Source organism: Balaenoptera ricei, chromosome 2, assembly GCF_028023285.1.
Source record: "Balaenoptera ricei isolate mBalRic1 chromosome 2, mBalRic1.hap2, whole genome shotgun sequence".
Lineage (NCBI taxonomy): Eukaryota > Metazoa > Chordata > Mammalia > Artiodactyla > Balaenopteridae > Balaenoptera > Balaenoptera ricei.
Window position 1 is genome coordinate 178,667,173 of NC_082640.1, and position 12,252 is coordinate 178,679,424.

The window sequence follows — 12,252 nt, forward strand, 5'->3', positions numbered from 1 at the left end:
GGTAACTCCCCCGTCTCCCACTAGTCACAGGGCCTTAGGCCCTCCACCAAGCTCTTTCCTACCCCAGAGCCTTCGCACACACCATCCCCTGGCCATCTGCTCCTCGATCTTCAAGTCTCAGCTCCAGTGTCACATTTTCACAAAGTTAACAATATCAGTTAAAAGACAGTAATGTAATATACATAATCCATATATCCAGAACCAATCCGAGTACCAGGCACAAGCAGGATCTATCTGAATAAATGGAAGAAAGGCTGACAAGTCTCACCACTAATAGGCAACTCTTAGGTAGAGGCCATTTGAATATTGATTGCCCCCCACCTCCCGGAAAGTTTTTAATATACTACTGTTTCATACCTTAACTACTTATTTTTGTTTACTATCACTTAGAAACAATCCTTCCAAGACCAACAAAGAATATGTTAAATTATAATTCATTAGTCAAATTTATCCAGAGTGAACTTTGGCCAAAGATTAAAAATTTAGCTTCCAATCTAATTACAGATGTCACATACCAACAGCTTTTGAATATCATTTTCATGAAACTGACTCTGTTAGTTTTCAGGGAACTAAATTTGTCCATATAAATCATACTTGTGCCTAAATTCTAAGGACATAAAAAACCTAATTTCAGTGACATTAAACACTTCTATTCTTCCATACACCACAACAAAGAGTATTTTTTTTTAATATTAAATCATTAAATGACTCTTAAAAAGTTGTAATTTTTTCCACATAGAGCAAAGTTTTATCCGGTTATGTTTTAATATCAATTATATCTTACTCTGGAGAATACTGTGGATGATACGGACAAATTCCTTGAAAAATACAATTTACCAAAATTAACATCTAAGAAAGAGAAAATGTGAAGAAGGCTATAGCTTTTAAAGAAATTGAATTGAAAACTGATTATGAAATACTCCAAGCCCAGATGTCTTCACTAGTAAATTCTTCAAAACATTTAAAGAATAACCCCAATCTCAAAGACACGCTCTTCAGGAAGACAGAAATAAGAAGGAATACTTCCCAACTCTTTACATGAGACCAGCATGAACTTGACACCAAAACCTGAGTACAGTACAGGAAAGTAAAATTATAGACCTGTCTCTCAAACAAAAAACGTAAAAACACTAAATAAAATATTAACAAATTGAATTCAGAAATATATACAAAGGATAATGCATCGTGAACAGCTATGGTTTATCACAGGAATGCAAGGATGGCTTAATATTCAAAAATCAATCAGGGGCTTCCCTGGTGGCGCAGTGGTTGAGAATCTGCCTGCCAATGCAGGGGACATGGGTTCGAGCCCTGGTCTGGGAAGATCCCACATGCCGTGGAGCAACTGGGCCCGTGAGCCACAATTACTGAGCCTGCACGTCTGAAGCCTGTGCTCCGCAACAAGAGAGGCCACGATAATGAGAGGCCCGCGCACCGCGATGAAGAGTGGCCTCCGCTTGCCACAACTAGAGAAAGCCCTTGCACAGAAACGAAGACCCAACACAGCCATAAATAAATAAATTAAAAAAAAAAAAAAATCAATCAGTTTGGGGCTTCCCTGGTGGCGCAGTGGTTGAGAGTCTGCCTGCCAATGCAGGGGACACGGGTTCGAGCCCTGGTCTGGGAAGATCCCACATGCCGCAGAGCAACTAGGCCCGTGAGCCACAACTACTGAGCCTGTGCGTCTGGAGCCTGTGCTCCACAACAAGAGAGGCCACGATAGTGAGAGGCCCGCGCACCGCGATGAAGAGTGGACCCGCTTGCCGCAACTAGAGAAAGCCCTCGCACAGAAACGAAGACCCAACACAGCCAATAAATAAATAAATAAATAAATAAATAAATAAATAAATAAAAATCAGTTCATTAAAACAGCATGGGTACTGGCACAAGAACAGACAATGCAACAGAACAGAATGTAAAAACAGACCCACACCCATAAGGTTACTTAATTAATGGCAAAAACAATACTGTAGCACAGTAGGGAAAAAAGATGGTCTTTTCAAATAAAAGCTAGGCTAATTATGTATCTAGGTGGAAAAAGTGTTTTTGTTTTTGTTTTTGTTTTTGTTTTGGAAAAAGTGTATCTTGACTCCTGCCTCACATCATACACAAAATCAATGCCAGCTGGATATCTAAATGTATAAAGTAAAATAAAGTTATTAGAAAAAAATAGAAGAATACTTTCCTGTTCTTGGGGTGAGCAAAAATTTATTATAAGGAAAGAAACTAACAAGCTGGACTACGTTAAAATTAAGAACGTCTGTTTAGAAAGTGAACTGATTAACAGAGTGAAAAGCCAAGCCAGAACAGGAGATATATAATCAACTGCTACAAAGCAATAAGAAAAAGGCAGACAAGCAAACACAGAGCAGGCAAAGGTCTTCAAAGCACAGGATACCAAAATGGTCAATAAACTTCATCAGCAATTAGAGTAATGCAAATTAAACCACCAAGAGCTACTACCACACACCCATCAGAAGAGCTAAAATGAAGACAGACAGCATCAAATAATGGGGAGAACGTGGAGCTTAGAGAACTTTCACACACTACTGGCAGCACTGTACACTGGAAGTGTCTGCTACGGCTGAATATACATGTACCCCCCAGTAACTCCATTCCTAAGTGTATGCCCAACTGAAATATGTACAAATATTCTCCAAAAGACATGCACGAGAATGTTCAGAACTGCACTATTCATAATAGCCAAAGCTGAAAACAAGCCAAATCTCCATCAACAATATAACAGATAAGTAAATGCTGACATATCACATAACTAAGTGCTATAACTCAATGATGCAACACAGAATGAATCTCACACACTTAAAATATTAAGTAAAAAAGCCAAACACAAAACCTTACCATATAATTTCACTACATAAAATTAAAAATAAGGAAAAGTAATTAAGTCAGAATGGTGTTTACTCTTTTTGGTGGGGGCTGGAGGGGAGAGAGGGAAGTGCCTGGGAGGGGGCACTGAGAAGACCTTATAAAACACAGGTCATACCTGTTCCTTGATCTGGGCACTGGTTACCGGTACGTTCACTTTGTATGCCCCCGCGATATATGTACTTTCCTGTATATCAATTGAAACTGATTTCACTTAAAGTTTATTTTAAAAGAGAAGTAAACAATCCTTAATACAATGTGTAAAAATTCTTCATATACCATGGCAAGTATGAAATATCAAAAGCTCCCAGAGTAAAGAAGGAAAGGGAGAAAATTTACCTTTATTGAGCACTTATATTCTATTATCTGGTTTAATCCACAAAGCAACACTAAGACAAGTTGTCATCTCCATTTTAAAGGGATTTGAAATAACTTGCCCAAGGCCATTTGACTAATGAATGGGAGAGGTAGAATTCTGCTTAAAATTTTGTCTGGTTCCTATTTTTATTTCCACAATACACAAAACACTATGGTCTCAAAGGAAGTGTCTATTTACACTGATCTGCCGGTCAAAATATGTATCTGGATATGTTCCTTTTGATCTCCTCAGGGGGTTGAAAAAGAATGGACCCATTTTAAGATTAACAGATGCCCACTGAATATTTTACTTTTAACTGAATCTGCATAAACACATATAAGTAAATATTGCTTTAATTATAAAGCCTTAGCAACTGAAATCAGCCCTGACTACGGATATTTCTCTTGGCCTTTCTAGTCTAGGTGCTCAATAAATACACCATAACAGACTATATATCTCACCATTTTTTTCAGTACCTTTATTACATTTAGCTGAAGACTAAACGTGATTTACTGCTTGACACAGAAACTACATAATGACTTCTTTCTCTAGTGAAATGAATTAAGTGCTACCTTAAGACAGATTATTATAAAGGAGGTTCAGGCATAGTGAAATAAACTAGATAAATTAATATTATAGAAACTACAATGTACCATGTAACTTTTTCTTCACTCAATATAGAAAACACAGGTAAGCATTTTGCCAGAGCATTTGCTGCTGAGGCAAGACACAGATTTCATACATGTATATATGTATGTATAAGTGTATGCTTTGCATGTGTAGATGTATGTGTGGGTACATGCGTGCATGTCCACATGTATAAGCGTGTGCATGCTAAAGAGGCCTTAGGAAAATTATTTATTTCCCTACTCCTGGCCAAAATATGGACCCAATTCATATGGAAAAAAACTTCCCGGAATTCTCCTAATGTTCAGCAACAGAAAAGCTAGAGATGTACAAAGATTGATTTTAAATAATAACAATAAATATTCTCCTTCAGAATTCTGTCATATGTCAACAAAACTTTTTTTTACAAATTATCCCCAAAAGAAAGCACCCTTTGACAATGCTTCATTTCACATATTTTATTGAAGAAGGGTTGGAAACTAAAGTCCATGTATTATATAAGCAATAAAGAATTACTCTTCTTAAGCACTAATAGCATTTGGAAATTATAGCTTTCCTTAACTCCAGTAGAATGTACATACTACATTTAAATGCCTAATATAGGTTGTTCTATTATTTGTTCGTATGTTTTTAATCAACAAAATTCTGCATTTTCCTCTGAACACCAAAATTATGTTTGGTCTAAGATAAATAAATTACTTGGGTTTATTATATGTAACAGGTACAAATAAAGATTTTAAAATTAGGGGTTTTTTTCTTTTTAATGTTTAGCTATACAATATACAAGACCCTTGGAAAAAGGCAGGTAATCCCGGTAGTGTTATACACAAAATATAATAAGCGCTTTTTTTTTTTAAGATTTTTTTTTTTAATGTGGACCACTTTTAAAGTCTTTATTGAATTTGTTACAACATTGCTTCTGTTTTATGTTTTGGCCTTTTGGACGTGAGGCATGTGGGATCTTAGCTCCCCGACCAGGGATGGAACCTGCACCCCCTGCACTGGAACGCATAATCTTAACCACTGAAACGCCAGGGAAGTCCCGTACAAAATATAATAAGCTTTTAAAATTAAAATACGAAGGTGCCTATCAAACACTTTTTTCCTCTTTAATAGTACCAGAGGCCTCTCAGTGGGGTACTTGCTCTTCATCATATTGATCAGATCAAGAGTTTAAACAGTTCCTATCAGACTCTCATTCATTCACAATCATTCACTAAGCTGTACTAGATGCAGAGATAAAAGACGAAAAGACTCAACTGTCTCTGAAAGATCTGGCCGTCCTTTCAAGGCACAATCCGACTTGACCTACTTTCCAAGCCTTACTTCCCATGGTTTTCACCTTACCTTTCCTGCTCAGAACAGCTCACAATTCCATCACCTACTTTCTTATAGTCACTACATACAAACCTCAATGCTCAGTAAATGCAGCCTCTCTTTCCCAAGTCTCACATGTAGTTTAGATTCAGCTTGAAATGGAGAAGTCCCTGAATTGTACAGGTGCTTCAAAGATTACCGACTATAAGATACCCTGGAGCCTTACAAATGTTCTCATTTTAAAAGTGAGAAAACCAAAACTAAGTCTAGAAAGGCCAGGGTGACCTGCCCTTAACATATCTAGTTATTTAGAAGCAAAGCCAAACTAGAACACAGGTTTCCTAACCACTCGTTATTTTACACTGTTCATTCGTTCCACCAATCATGTCTGCTTCAATTGTCTGAAATTTTTTTACCCTTGGTTAACCTATTACTTGTCTTTATTTGTGTTCATATAGCCTACATCAGCATGTAAGGATGGGGCTCAGCAGGGGTCCCTGCACCTCCTATAACTGTATATAAAATTCTGAATATGCACATGCACATTTTTCTGGGGATAAGATTCATATCTTTTGTCAAATCAGGAGTCTCCAAAGAATAAGAATCACTGGACTATATCAAGTACATATGATATATATATATATAAAAAGTTTATGCTGCTTCAAAATATAGATTCAAGGATGATGCATTTATTCATACATAATAGAAGAATGATAGTTATATAGGGAAATTTAGCAATACTTAAGGCACTATTATGCCTGGTCACTATTACAGGGACCCAACTAAGGTAGCTGAACCATTTGATCCAATACAGACAATCCTCATATAGAATACCTGTCTGTGAAATATTGCACTCAAGCCCTCTTTTCTTTTTCATCTTCCATTTTAAAGCTAAGCATAACATCTCAATATTCCTAATTCTGGGGGAAATCACAATATCATCAAATCACATAAAGAATAGAGCAAAATTTCCCCTAATGTACATATCTGAAGCAAAATAATATCAGCTAAATTTTATGAAATGGTGATTATGTGATAGAACTGGGTTAAGAGTTTAAGAAACTCATTTTTTCCTCACAACCTCAAGAAGTAGGTACTATTATTATGACGGGATTTCAGATGAGGGAGCTGACTCAGAAAGGGTGCCAGACACCCTGTGCTCCTCAGCTATAAACTGGAGGAATCAGAATTTGAACCCTGGTCTCCCTGACACCAAAGACTTGCTCTTAAACATCCTTATAATGCTTTGATAAAATACTAATATTTAATTCTGCAAAATGGAAAAAGCTTAAAATACCGCTAATCAGAGCTACCCACGAGTGATGGCAGTGTAGCAGGATGGGCAAGAGGAGGGGCCACGCGAAGCTCTGGGCTCAGCATGGTAAAGTCGCCCTCTCAAAAAAAAATCTCAAAATATCTCAAAGTCTACTGCCTTTCTCTTTCCCTTCAAACAGGGTTACTGATCTAACTCCTTAATCAAAGAACCTTTCTACATCATGTCAAAGATCAGTTCTTAAACTGAGATCCTTCTCTCATTATCTGAGTTCTTTAAGCACATTATTTTTAAAATTCTGAACTGGTTTGCTGACATATTCTAATCAAAAAAGAATTTCCAAATGTGTTTTCTAAATTCTTACTTTATTGCACACATTGAGCTGTCACCTGAAAAAGAACAACCACAACAGCTATCAGGGTTCGCCAGCTTCAGCAATGAGAAAGCCTACAATACCAGGAAAACTCCCAATTTCATAGCCATTTTCTTCTATGAAATTCTTACTTCTCTCCATCCACAATGTCTCTAAGTACCTAGTAAGTCGTCACTAATGAAGAATGAGGCAGCATGATTTGTCCAAAATCGGAATAGTAATGATCTTTTTAAAAGCCTTAATATACAAGCAATATTATTTTCCATAAAACTGTTAGCTTCTAAGTCCTTTAAAAACTAATATAAAAATAATTTATTCACTCAACAAATATGAGCACCCTCTTCATGCCAGCACCGTTCTATTCTACCCTTACTAATCCTTACCATTCCATGAACCTTAACACAGCACATTTAGTGTCACTATGAGCTTCAAAAATCAGAACAGTAAGGCCAAAATTCAAGTCTTTCGTGTCTTATTTCTAGTAAGTCTTACTGACAGCCTCAGACGATGTCTTCTTGTGGCATCTTCTTAGCCACCTACTTAAAATGTATAGCAAATTTGCATATTAAAGGAGAACCAACAGTTCACTGACAATTCTAGGAAAACAGGAAAGCCATTTTGTACTCAAAATTTATTTTAACAAAGGCCTTCTTACATGACTGAAAATTTCAATTTCATCAGCTGGACCTCAAAAATAAGGCTATACCACCATACAAGCAATCCTACTTTTTAGACCAACACACATTCCTAAAGACTGGCAGACAGAATCTGGAAAATCCTGACTGCCTATACTATCCAGAAAAGAGTACATTGTGAATGGATTACTCAGCATCTGTCAAAAGCCTGAATGAGACAACTGATATATGACGGACATCGTCTGAAAGAGAAATTAACTAAACTCTAATGAATCAAATCACCAGAACATGTATACCTACATTACTAAAGCTTTTCCATTATGCCTGAGGCCTTTATCCAGTTTCTCTAAAATGGCATGTGAAAAATATTTCTCCATCATTTATAAAATGTAAAACGTTTTCTCCATATATTGTTAATGTCATTTTACATAAGAATTCAAATGCTTATTCATCATACAAGAGAAAAGTCTGCTTTTCCTGATTAACTGCTATACTTCCTTTCATTAATCAATACCAACTATAATTAGTCCTGTTTCCTCTTTTGCTTTGACTAATAAAATAGTAAAAAAAAAAAAACTTTAGTGACATGCAGACGCTAATTATCCTTGCGCAGAGCTTCTCATCTAATTCCCTCCACACTCTACCCCTCAACCTTCACCACTATTTTCACTGTCCTCTCAAACATCTGTCTATCATAAGACCATCTCAAATCCTTTCTCAAAGGAGACAAATAATAAAACATATACATCCATCGGGCTTTGAGAATGAGCTGAACTCTTGAGTGTCCAAAATGCAGAGCACAAGGATAAATCACTTGACTCCAACTTACTATTTACACAAGTTAAACAGGGACCTGACCAGTACCTTCCTCTGGCATCCAACAGAGCAGAACATGGCTCCACGATGGGTCAGCTGAATGAATTCAGTTACTTGCCAAACGCTGGAAGGAACCGAGATCATAAAAACAAGTAAATCCTGGGCCTCAAAAAGATTAAAGTCTTCTATTAACAAAAAGTTCCTATTTGTAGGGAAGTATAACCACCTGGAAAAACCCTGAGAAAACTCATACTGCAGTAAGTTCTGAGTCCAGTGTTCTGATGATCTAGAAACAATCCGACCACTTCCGGGTATACGCCAAAGCAGCGGAAGCTGGGGCTCAAACAAGTATTTGTATAACTATGTTCATAACAACATCACTCACAAGGCCAAAAAAGTACAAGCAACCCAAGCGTCCATCAAGGGATTAATGGATAAGCAAAATGTGGTGCATGCATATAGAATGAAACAGCATTCAGCCTTAAAAAGGAAGGATATTGACACATGCTACAACATGAATGGATCTGGAAGATGCTATGCTAAGTGAAACACGCCAGTCACAAAAGGACAAATGTTGTATAATTCCGCTTCAATTAGGTTCCAAGAGTAGCAGATTCATACAGACAGAAAACAGAATGGTGGTTGCCTGGGCCTGGGAGGAGGGTGGAATGGGGAGTTAGTGTTTAATGGGTACAGAGTTTCAGTTGAGAAAGATGAAAAAGTTCTGGAGATGTATGGTGGTGATGGTAGGCAAACAATGTGAACGTAATTAATGCCACAGAACTGTACACTTAAAAATGGTTAAAGTGGTACATTTTGTTATATTTTACCACAACAAAGGTAAAAAAATCTTAATTATTCAGATAACCAAAGGTCACCTGAACATTTAAGACAGAGTTCCATTCACTTAACAAGTATTAACTAAAAACTTACCTGCAAGTTACACAGGTTTTTCCCCTAAAATCCACTTGGAACAGCAATGCAACGTAAGGAAGACAGCCCACATGCAAAGATTTTGAAATCAAACCATGATTCAATCCTGGCTCTGCCACTTCTAGATTCATAACTCTCTGAGTCTTAGCTTCCTTGCGCATAAAATAAGACAATACTAAGTCTGTCTCAGGGTCACAGTGAGGATTAAGTAAGAACACATATAAAAGCACCTGAAACATCTTGGCACACAGTAAGGAGGAAGTTCTTATGAATAAATGTTTTCCCTTCTCTCCTTTGCCACAAGTAATGACCACAGGATGTTAGGGTCACAAGGGAGAGAATGTTGATGAAATACCTATTTTCTCAAACGAAACAAGCCATCTCACACATCAGACAGTGGCAGGGAATAAATCTCTCAATGCCATAAAAGTCATCCTTCTTTGAAGGCAGCACTACACTCAAAAGTACTACCCACTATATACTACCACAAAATCACTATCAAATAAGAATCATGAGCCACATCAAAATAAAATGTCTTCTAAATCAAGACAATAAAATTCAGCAATGGCAAAACCACCTCACTTTACAACACACACACGGTGCCACAGATATATAATACAGTAGACAGAACTTAACCTTTAATCATGAGATGACAGCATAAAAAGTAAAACAAGCCCTTATTAAAATAACTACAGGAAAAGAAGGTCTTTTCTCCCCAAATTAAATGTGCACATCTTTTCTTAAAACAGCGTTTTGATGCCTTGAGTAAATCCATTAACCAACACTGCCATTTAAATGTTCATAAAGATCATATTAAAAGCAATCTTTGTAGTGTTTCTAATCTTTAAAGTTTTATAAACTATGTCCTAAAATAAAATTTTGAAATAATTATATATGTAAGTATATACAGCATATATTACATATAATATACATATGCCACAGATAGCTACTAGCTAGCTTTAAAGACAACACTTTGCAAAATAAACTGATTACAGCAACCTAGTTCCCAAAGATATTAACACTAAAATTACTATTCACTAGCAGCCTCAATCAGCATCTTGTACCATCATCCACCCTCTAATAAATTATTGGAGCTCTGGGTTAAGATCGGTATTTTTATTTCAAAAATTTAATGTTTACGCCACTATATTTGCAATGGAGTTAACCTTTTATTGAAGCACATTTTTAAAAAGTATTTTCCGAGTGACTCCTAATTTGTACCCTTTTCCATTCACTGAGTGTGCTGCATTTGAAAAAGAAGCAACACGAAGACAACTGAAAATCAGGATTGTGAAGATTCAGAAAAGTCAAAGACCAAAGCACGTCAAGAAGCAAAGACTTCAAAGTAATATTCTTTAATCAGATGAATGTTTTTTAAACCGTGATAGTCACAACAATAGACTTATCATCTGGGTAAGTAACGTGTCCCCGTAAGCATGACTTTCTTCACAAAAGCACTGACTAAACACTCTACAGCAAGGAGCCCCACTCATCTCAGTCTTCGCAAATCTTCAGGCCATTAAAGATACATTAAGTGGTCTGTTAGTTCTGTAGTGCGGGCAAAGCCATGGGGCAGCTCCGCTTTTCTGGAAAATCTACAAAAAATCTGCCCGTGCCAACTTAAAACATACACTGATTTCCCCAAAGATTGAAAACCCTCAAGAAAGCCTCCTTTGCAGAGTCCAGGCGTGCTGGCACAAAAACACCGGAGAGGAGGGGCTTAAAGATGGCCTCGGCCACCCATCCCTGGGGACCCAGATCTGGTCACCTGCCAATAAACACGAACAATCCTCGCCGGGCGCGCCCCGAAGTCTCGCGCTTTCCTGCCAGCGCGGACGGCCCGGCTTCCTTTCCTCCCGCCCCCTCGAAGGTGTCCACCCAGGAGGCCCAGCGCGGCCACCGCCACCAAGCAGGCTCCCGAGGATGCTCCCGAGACGCGGCGGCTGACTCCGTACCACCGTCGTGTGCGTAACCGGACCTGTCAAACCCCCGCTCTCCGCGGGCCGGGAGCGAGCTGCGAGGACCCGCTCCACTCCGGGAGCGGAGGCGCCCGCGTCCCCGTCCGGTGCCAGGGCGACCACACAAAGTCCCTGGGAAGCACCGACTCAGGATGGGCGCTGGGGACGGGGAGGCGCAAAGCCCGGCGGCGTGGACGCCCGGCCCGCAGGCCGCGCCGCCCGGGACCAGGCGAGGCCGCGCCATCTGCCCGCGCGAGTCTCGCCACCGCAGGCCCCGGGCCGGGCGCCCACGCGGGCCTCGGAGCCCAGGCAGGCGCGGGGCCAGGCGGGGCCGCTCCCCGACCCGGACACAAAGCGGCTCCGCGGGAGCCCGCCTCACCTGCAGCACGGGGCGCCGCGGGCCTTCGAGAACCATCGGACCCCGCTCCGGCGCGCGCGTCACAGCCCAGGCCTCCCGGTGCCGCCCGGCGCCGCCACCGCCGCCGCCATTTCCTCCCGCTCGCCGTCGCCTCGTCCCCGCTGTCAGGTTACTCCATTCACCTGGGCCTGAAGCAGCCTGCGCCGCGCTGCGCCGCGCCTCCGCCGCGACCCCTCCCGCCGGCGCTTGCGGAGACTGCGCAGCGCCCTGCTCGCCCGCAGCCCGCGCACGGCCTGCGGCAACGGCGCACAGCGGCTTGGAGAATACCACGGGCGCCCGCACCGCCCCCTCCGCGCCCCCACGCTCCACTAGCCCCGCGCCGGCATGAGAGCGAGCCTGTGATTGGACAGAGCGCGGCGGTGAAAGGTTAATCCCGGCCCCCCAGCCACTCAGGAGCCGGGAGACAGTGGACGCGAGCGGCGGAGGCCCAGGCGGTGTTTGCGGCCCAGAGCCGGGACGGGATCCGGACATTCTACGGCCCGCCGCTCGGCACCTTCGCCACCATCCCGGGCCCGCGCGCGGGGGTTGCGGACGCTCGCTTGAGTCGGCAGAATCTGCTGGCTCTCGGAATTCGTCCGCCTCCATTGTTGCCCTTTCTGGCACCCACGGCCCCCTAAACGAGGCCCTTGCCCCCTAAACGAGGCCCTTCCCCATGGTC

General features: G+C 40.8%; 1 protein-coding gene across 6 annotated transcripts in view; it reads right to left on the reverse strand.

The window, feature by feature from the left end:
- DICER1 (dicer 1, ribonuclease III) overlaps nt 1-11,832 on the reverse strand; it is a 67,531-nt gene extending 55,699 nt beyond the window's left edge. For 2 of the 6 annotated variants that reach the window (XM_059914927.1, XM_059914929.1), the window contains exon 1: nt 11,556-11,832. The gene's annotated coding sequence lies outside the window, so the exon portion shown is untranslated. The other 4 variants (XM_059914930.1, XM_059914931.1, XM_059914934.1 and 1 more) reach the window with 4 other exon arrangements.
- Between the last annotated feature and the right edge of the window lie 420 nt (nt 11,833-12,252).